Genomic DNA, 8,786 nt, shown 5'->3' on the forward strand with positions numbered 1-8,786 from the left:
GATAATTCTCTTATTTTTGGCTAGTTGAACTGCCTCTTTGTGATAATGTAGTATTAATTTGCCCCACTATGATTCTGTTTTTGTTTATCTTCTCTTTTATGCCCAGTTTTTTTTTTTTTAACAAATATCGGAGAACTAGTGTTCAATGCATATAAATGCATAATTATTATCTCTTCTGGTTGAATTGTTCCATCAGCCAATATATAGTAATGGCCCTTTCCTCTTCTGATCCATTTTGGCTTGAACTCCACTTTGTTTGAATATAGGATAGTTACTCCTGGTTTTGATCAGGCTCCCATTGCCTGGAACATTGTTTTCCATGCTTTAGTCTATTATTTTGTTTTTAGATTGAGTGTGTTGCATTCAGTACGGTAGTTGGTTTCTTTTTTTTAAACAAATCTGTCAATTTGTGTCTTCCTACTGGGGAGCTGAGACCATTTCTATGACAGACTTTACTGAAAAGTATTGACTTCTGTCATTCCATTATTTCCTATTGCTGATTTCTTCATTTTACCTTTTTGGCTTATTTACACCCTCTACTTGGTATAGTTATTCCAGTAGACAATTTTGAAATCAGTGGCTTCATTATCTGTATCTCATATATCATTTTGAGTGCTGGAATGATGATCACAAATTCCTTAAGCAGTCTTTGTCATTGAATATCTTTATTTCTCCATCAACTTTGAAAAATAGTTTTGCAAGACATATTATTGTTTGAAAGGTGTGTGTGTGTTTGTGTGTGTGGACTTGAAACTCTTTACCCCACTTGGTTTTGGCCATCAAGGTTTGTGTTGAAACATTTTTTGTAAATTTAACAGGTTTACCCTCATAAGTGATTTAAGAGTGTTTTTGTGTTGGACTAAAGTGTGATTGTTGATTGAGGGAAACTGTGAAAATTTTTGAGAATAAAGCCTTAATAAACATGAGTGTAGATATCTCTTGAACATATTGACTGTATAGCATTTGCATATATACAGAGTGAGATTTAAACTATTTCTAGATTTTCCAGTAATTTTTTTATTCCAAAATTTATCAGGGTCATTTTCCAAATTCTGGTGCACTTGCTGTTTATTTCACTTCCACTGTAGTTAGGAAAAAAGGATTTCTATGATTTCAGTCATTCCAGATTTCTTGAGACTAGCTTTATTACAGTAGATGAGTGACCCTGGATAATGTTCCATATATCTGTAAGAAAAATTAGCATTCCATGAGTATGTTATAGAAGAGTAGGTTACAGACATCCATACAGTCTAGTTAGTTTGTAGGTTATTCAAGTCAATAATTTACTTGTTACCCTTCTGCTTAGTTGTCTCACACATTACTGAAAGTAGACTACAGAAATGTACAAAACACAACAGGATGGTCTCAGCAAGGAGACTCAGCCCAGTCTCCTGAGGGCAAGACAAGGGGCCATGCCTGGGACCCTGGTGTCAGCTGAGGGAGCAGGAGGGAGCCTGCAGCGTATGGGCAGCAGGGCCAGTGCTGCCAGGAAAGCCTCTTGGAGCCTGCATCTCCCCAGACCCCTCCTCCTCCTGGCACAGCCTTGAGGGCGCCAGCTGGAGGCAGCTCTAGAAGACCCCACCCAGAGGCTACTGTGGAGTGCCTGCATTCATCCCTTGTGCCAGCGGCACTAGGGGTCTACAGCAGCGCTGAGATCTGAGCCTGCCCAGGGACTCTTCCAGCCTGGACGCCCTGGACTCCTTCCCTAACCTGCCTGCTTCCTCCAGCAGCCAAGGGGCACTCCTGGGACAATTTGTTCAGCATGTCAAGTGCACCCAGAGGAAGGAAGACTGCATTTCCCTCTTCACCCAGTGAGAGTAGCCCTGCCCTTTGCTGGCTGTCCTCAGTGTTTTGCTTCTGGCCTGGAAGGGCAAACTTCCACCAACAATGGAAATTGTAACTGTTGAGCAGCTCACTATTTAGGTCATTACATGCTTGATGAAAGCCAAAACAAATTTCAGAAATTCAGAATTTAAATAATGAAGAGAATGCAAGGGATGCCATGGGATCCCGCACAAACTTCAAACAGGTCTGGACCAAGATGTGTAGTTTACTGGCGTCCCAGTGTTTGGGTATAAGCCGGAGTGTGCAGTGTTTTGCCTGCTCCACATTCCTTGGTATCATGGGTGGCTCGTGGAACCTCAGAGTGATGACATGAAGGCGGTGGGTAACTGCAGTACAACCCGCTGGTAGAGAAGATCTTCTGTAAGTCAGACAGCAGCCAGCTGGTTAGTGAAGGCTTTGGAGCCGAGCAGTTTCTAAACAATGCAGCCACTCAACAGACAGACTATAGGTTATGTGAACTAACTGCAGCCCCTCTGGAAGGAGAGCTCCATGTGTTCTTTTGGAATAATCATTTTAGCACCATGACCAAATACAAGGTTGACATTCTCTCTATAACAAGACCAGCAGAATTAAGAGATTGATTGGGAACAAATCCCACAAGGGATCAGTGATTTGGTGCCAGCAAAGAAATCCCAAAAGGGAGAAGACAGAGGAGCTTCTCAATTCTGCCAGGAATAGGAACACACAGCAGTGGCAGCTGCCCTGTCTACACAGGCCTAGGGCCAGCAGGCACTAGCCTCTCCATCAAGTGGAAGACAGTCTGTGATCAGTGACTATAAATGAGTGGAACCTCAGAAAAAGATAAAGGAAAAGGGAAAAGGAAAAAACAGTTTAATTTTGTAACAAATACTGGATTCTGATGAAGCCATCTACAATACCTGTCTTGAGAAATAAAACCACAAGAAGGAAGGAAGAAAAACTGACAAATACAGTCTGTGCCTGATTTCCCAATGGATTTTCTCCCTGTTTTCAGGGAAAGATTGTTACTTTGTTACCATCAAACACTTTTTAAAGTAGCACAGCACTTTATGAGCTGGAGTTTCATGTTATACATGGGAAACGTATTGTCATTCATGAAAAATAATGCACTTGCAGCCAAATAAAAAAATCACAGCAAATTTTATGTCACAGCGACATTTATAACTCATCTCAGTTAGTAAGCTATTTTATCACCTGTTCTAGCCATAAATGTAGGTAATTAATTTAGATTCCTTCCTGAAATTTAAATACTAGCACAGTAGTTTCTGAAATTTTTATATTGTTATATCTAATCTATAAAAAACCAAGGGTTTAATATAGGGATTAAAAACAAAAAAGACAAAATAGCAGAGGAAAAATAATCTTTAATTGTATATTGGCCTAGTTCAGCCCTTGAACAGCTTTACCTTTCTACAGTAATGTACATTTTAGACATTTTTTTGAGAACTGAGAATCGAGCTTTGATTTCACTCAGGTAGAAACAGTAGAGACTTGTAATACTTCTAACTCCTCCACATGAGGTCTGAATGACTTTGTGATGTTGTGAAAGTTTGAAGAATTTTGAATTCTTCAAATAGTTAAGCTGGACTCCTGGGACTATTAATGTGGTAGGTAAGTATAGGAGGAAAGCCCAGTGGATGCAAGGCCTTGTAAATGGGTGGAGGGAAAAAGGCAGATAATTGAGAGCCTGTTTATTTTCTAGAATCCCCCCCCTTTTTTTTTTTTTGTTTCTCTGGTACCGGGAACCGAACTCACGACCTTGCGCTTGCCAGGCAGGTGCTTTGCCGCTGAGCTAAATCCCCAGCCCCTAGAATCCCCTTTTAAAATTTAAATTTTCAACCATGTTTCTTGCTAGATGATTAAGTACACTTACTATAGCCAACAAAAACACATTTCTAAGAGAAAGTTAGGTAATCTCAGGATACAATAAAAGAAAATAAAAATCTGAGCATAGATGAGAGTTTGGAAGAATTTATATAAGCAATTATATTTTTTAACGTATGAGAACTAAGTAAATCTAAAACATCTTATAGTGTTTTTAAGTTTTGGAAAGAGTATTTATTTAACTTTATTATGTGGCAACACATTTTTGTGTATTTCTAAATGCAATTCTCGAAAATACAGTATCCTTGATAGTCTATATTGCTATGGCAAACAGAAACAACAAAATGACACCCAGGATTTGTTATCTCTACAAATTCCTTATGCAGTATAATAAGTCATCAGAGCACCTGTTGGTGGTACGCAAGTTAGACACAAAATACTTGGTAAGTCTCTTATTAAAACCTAGAATTTGTGTGGTAAAATAACCACATGTGCTGCATAACTCTTGGTGGGTGCAAGTGGTTGCCCTCCTTCAGATTTACTTCCTACACAGCCAGGCCATTTACAGGAGAAAACTGAGATCATAGGAGTAAGGACAAAACTAGAAAATATCTCAGTTATAGAAAATGTATTCAGAGATATAGCAGAAAATTTTATAACTCTAGGCAAGGAATTCATTTTTCAGTAAATGAGGCATTTGGAACCCCCAAAACTCTGATCAGAAAATAACCTCTCAAAACACATCAGTCAAGGTTCCAGAAATTCAGAACAAAGACAGAATGCTGGGGCAACACTGCTGACACTGCCTCCTATGCAGGGCATACAGGCTGAGCCAGGGAGGAGGCTGGGACCATGTGTCTTGCCCCCAGCTCATCCACCTCTACTTCTGGGGTCTCCGGTACAGGGCAACAGAGGTGGCAACCACTGGAATAACTTCATCAGTGAAGGGACCAACAGCCAGCAAGAGAATATTCCTTCAGGGCTAAAGTCACACCCTAACACAGAGACCAGGTGAGAGACAGACTTGGAAGCTATGCGCGAAGATGGGGAGAGCTAGCTAGGGGTGTCCTGGGATTCCTGGAGAGGCCTAAGATCGGAATATTAAGACCTCAGGCCTATATTCTGCTGTGGAAGCCCCAGTTTGGAGGATGAAATCATCAGAGGGGCAATCCTGAAGAAGGCAGTTAGGCAAGTGGAATATTTGAGCACTAGCACTGCTGCCTACTTCCAGCACATACATGGGTGATTTATTTGCCTTCACTAAAATCAGAGGCCTCTCTGCTCTGTTTAAGGGATATTCATGAATGGATCCTTGGTTTTGTCTATATCTGCTTGACATTTGATGCCACTGCTGGCAATAAATTTACTACTATAGCCAAGGTAGTGTATTAGTGGCTGATGACTGGTTTTCCCTCTACGCCAAAATCTGTATTTCCTCATGGTCACAGAAAATAAAAAATGGAAACCCAATATTAGAGTTTATGTCTGGATATCTCCCCAATTCCTAATGTGGCCATAGGTGGGATTTTTCAAGTGTTCCTGGATCTAGAGTGTGTGATGCTGGAACTGATTCATGTGGCAATGCTAGGATCAAAGGCACCAGGATTAAGGGTGTGAGTGCTATCCACACTAAGCATCCTGGACAGGATATAAGGGATTGAAAGAGCTGTGGTTTTCCCTTGTTGCTTTGCCATCTTCTACCCACCATGGACTGTTTCTCCTTTGTGATGCCTGTTTGCTGTGCTACCCTGCCTTGTAGGAGCTGACTATGGACTGAAACCACTACAAACTATGAGCTAAATAAAACTTTCCTCTCTTAACTTGTAGGTCTTTAGTACTTTTTCTCAGCAATGAGAAATGTAACTAAGACATGCATACACACAGGAACATGGGAAGGCAAGGCAAGAGAAGACATCAAGATCTATCAACTCCCACAAGGCAGATTAGAGGGACAAAAATGGAAAGGAAAGAAAATACTAGGAAGCAGAACTCTACCAAAGATTATGAAAAGAAGAAGAAATTAGACAAGTGCACAAAGGAAAGGAACCAAATTTTCATGGTAACATCACTCAAAATGCCCAAAGTAGATGTGAGGAAAATAAGTAAAATTTAGAAGTGACCAATTTGTTCAAAAAATGAATGACAATTCTAAAGGTATAGACCTTAAAAAGATAGAAATACCTGAAATTAAAGAAAAAAAAACTACAGAATTCACAAACTATAGAGTGTCTGAAATTGAGGGAAAGATGGCAAAGTATGAAACCAAAGCAGGGAAGGAGTTGAATGAGAGAAAATGAAAATAACATCCAGGAGCTAAAACATGACACTAAAAAGACCAGCTTAAGGCTAACTGGAATTTCAGAAATTCTATAGGATTACTGTATGCAATTTATATTTTATAGAAATCATTGCAAAAATTTTCCTAGAAAGAGAAATGATTTAGACATACAAGTGAGGCTTCCAGAACACCAAAAACTATGATTAGAATAAGAAGCTCACTAAGACACATCCATATTAAATTGTCAGATACACAACAAAAAAAAACCCCAACAAAATACAGAATTTTAAAAGCAGTCAGAGAGAAACAAAAGATTACATATGAATATAAACCCATTTGAATTATAGCAGATTGCCCAATACAAACTGGTAAGGGACAGAAGAACTTCAAGGGAAGTATTTCAAGCCCTAAAAGCAAACATCTGCCAACCCAAGTTAACATACCTCGCAAAGTTCTCCTAAGAAGATGGAGAAATAAATCTGTTATGGCTTGTATCTGGATGTCCAACCAAAGCCTCATATGCACATACATAGGTCTTTATGGAAATGGCTAGATCCTGGGCATGTGACACTGTGACTAATGGTGTATGATATTAAATTAGTCAGATGACTGGAATTAGTTTAGTTCTAAATGATGTAGCTAAATAGATATATTGAAGACACAAGTCCCATCTTGTGTGTGAGTGTTACCAAACTAAAGGCTTGAAATCTGGTTGGAATAAAAGGGGAAAGCTGGCTTGTTACTTGCATCTGGTCACTGGCTGCCTTCTGCTTGCCATACCATGGACTGTTTCTGCTCTGCCATGACCCCCTGCCTTTGCAGCAGCTGCCTGTGGACTGAAACGTCTACAAATTGTGACTTGAGATAGACTTTGATCCTTTAATTTTGTGTGTTGATTATTTTGTCTCAGCAATGAGAAAACTAAGACAGATTTTGTTATAAGGTGGGTCATGTCTGTAACATTACCTGCCTATGTGGTTCAGGAGCATTTGGGAAGAGATTGGGAAGGTTTGAAAATGAGTCTTATACACCTCTGACACAAATATACAATGTAAAGCATGAAAAACCAACACATAAGTAACACATTGGCAGGAGTGACATGACCCAGACCACTGTGGGGGTTGTGAGCAAGCAACTCAGCTGAGGAGACAATAGAACCATTGAGTCTACATCTACAAACATAACACCATCCAGGTTTATGTAGGTGGGCAAGGTGCAGTATCCAATAGGACATGACACACTATGGCAGTGCACATCCACTCCACGGAGACAGAGGTTGGCCAGCCCCGCCAAGCAGACTTTGGTCACATGTGACAGTGAATGTTTACTGGTCCCCATGGAATTTCCATCCTACAACTATAGCACCACCTTCTGAAAATCACACTAGCTTTTATTTTCCTCTTCCCCCGACAACTTACCTTACTTTACTAGAGCTTATTAAGGAAGACAGATAAACTCTGCGTAATTCCTATTCTACCTACATAGTGCATATTATCAAATAATATTCAAATATTTTGCTACATTGATAGAAAAAAGCTAAAAAACCAGTCCTGCGGTATTTTCTCATTCTATACTTCCCTAAAATGTGACTCTACTTGCAAATTTCCAGTCTCTTGTATACTTTTTTTATAAATTGCTTTTATAAATTACTTTTTCATACCAATTTAAAGAGTATAAAAATATATCAAAAAACAACAAATATAAGGTAAACGTAAAAGCACAGGTCAAATACAATGATATGCAGATAGACACGCTAGTACACCACTGACTCAACAAAAAATACTGAAACTATGTTAATTAGACACTATTCATCTTGTACCTCAAAACAACAAGGATTATAGTGACTATATAATGATGTAAAAAGCAGTTTTCCAATAAGAACAGTTGTTAATACATATTTTACTAAACAAAGCACCCAACAACATAAGGTAAAACATGAAACTAAAGGGAAAATCATAGGCCAATAAATATCACTGAAAATTTCAAAACATCTTCAAAAATTGCTAACTAAAGAAGGCACAAAGATTTGCAATGGAAGTCAAAATCAGCAATATCTTGCCTCAAGTTGAGCAGCACACTGTTTGTAAAACCTGGAAACCACACAGTCCTCTCAAATTCATGAGAAATACCCACCCAGATAGACCATGCTCATAGCAACAGTAAAGACCTGAGCACTTTCAAAGAAATGGAAGTCCTGCAAAATGAGATCTCACCCCATGCTGGAGTGAAACTGGAAATCAATAGCAGAAATGTACTTAGAGTACAATTCCCTTTTCTTCATCTCTCTTTCCCTATTATTGTCTTTTATTTCATATTTATTTATATATTAACTTGTAAATAGAAGGAAAACAATGCAGTGTTTAAGCTTGTGCATTTGATTTGCTTCACTAAGTATTTTCCTTCACCTGCCTCAACTTTTTCTTTTTTATGACAAAGCAATACTCCATTGTTTATAAATACATTTTCTCTATCTATTCATTCATTGATAAATATATAGGCTATTTATAAGATTTAGGTCTAATACACTGTGCTGCTATACACGGGTATAAATACATCACTGTAGTATGATGTTATTAACTCTTTTGTGAAGATACCTAGACATGGAATGGCTGGGTCAAATAGAGTTTCTATTTTTAGTTTTTACAGAAATCTCCATGCTGACTTTCTCAGTTTATACTACCACCAACAATGAGTAAGGGTTATTTTCTCCCATGGCTTTGCCAGCATTTCTTACTGGTTTATTTCTGTTTTTTTTTTTTTTTTTTTGGTTTTTCTCCGGTACCGGGAACCGAACTCACGACCTTGCGCTTGCCAGGCATGCGCTTGTGCCGCTGAACTATATCCGTGGCCCTGCTGATTC

The sequence above is a fragment of the Chinchilla lanigera genome, unplaced genomic scaffold (assembly GCF_000276665.1).
Source record: "Chinchilla lanigera isolate Chin_1 unplaced genomic scaffold, ChiLan1.0 scaffold00012, whole genome shotgun sequence".
NCBI classification, from domain to species: domain Eukaryota; kingdom Metazoa; phylum Chordata; class Mammalia; order Rodentia; family Chinchillidae; genus Chinchilla; species Chinchilla lanigera.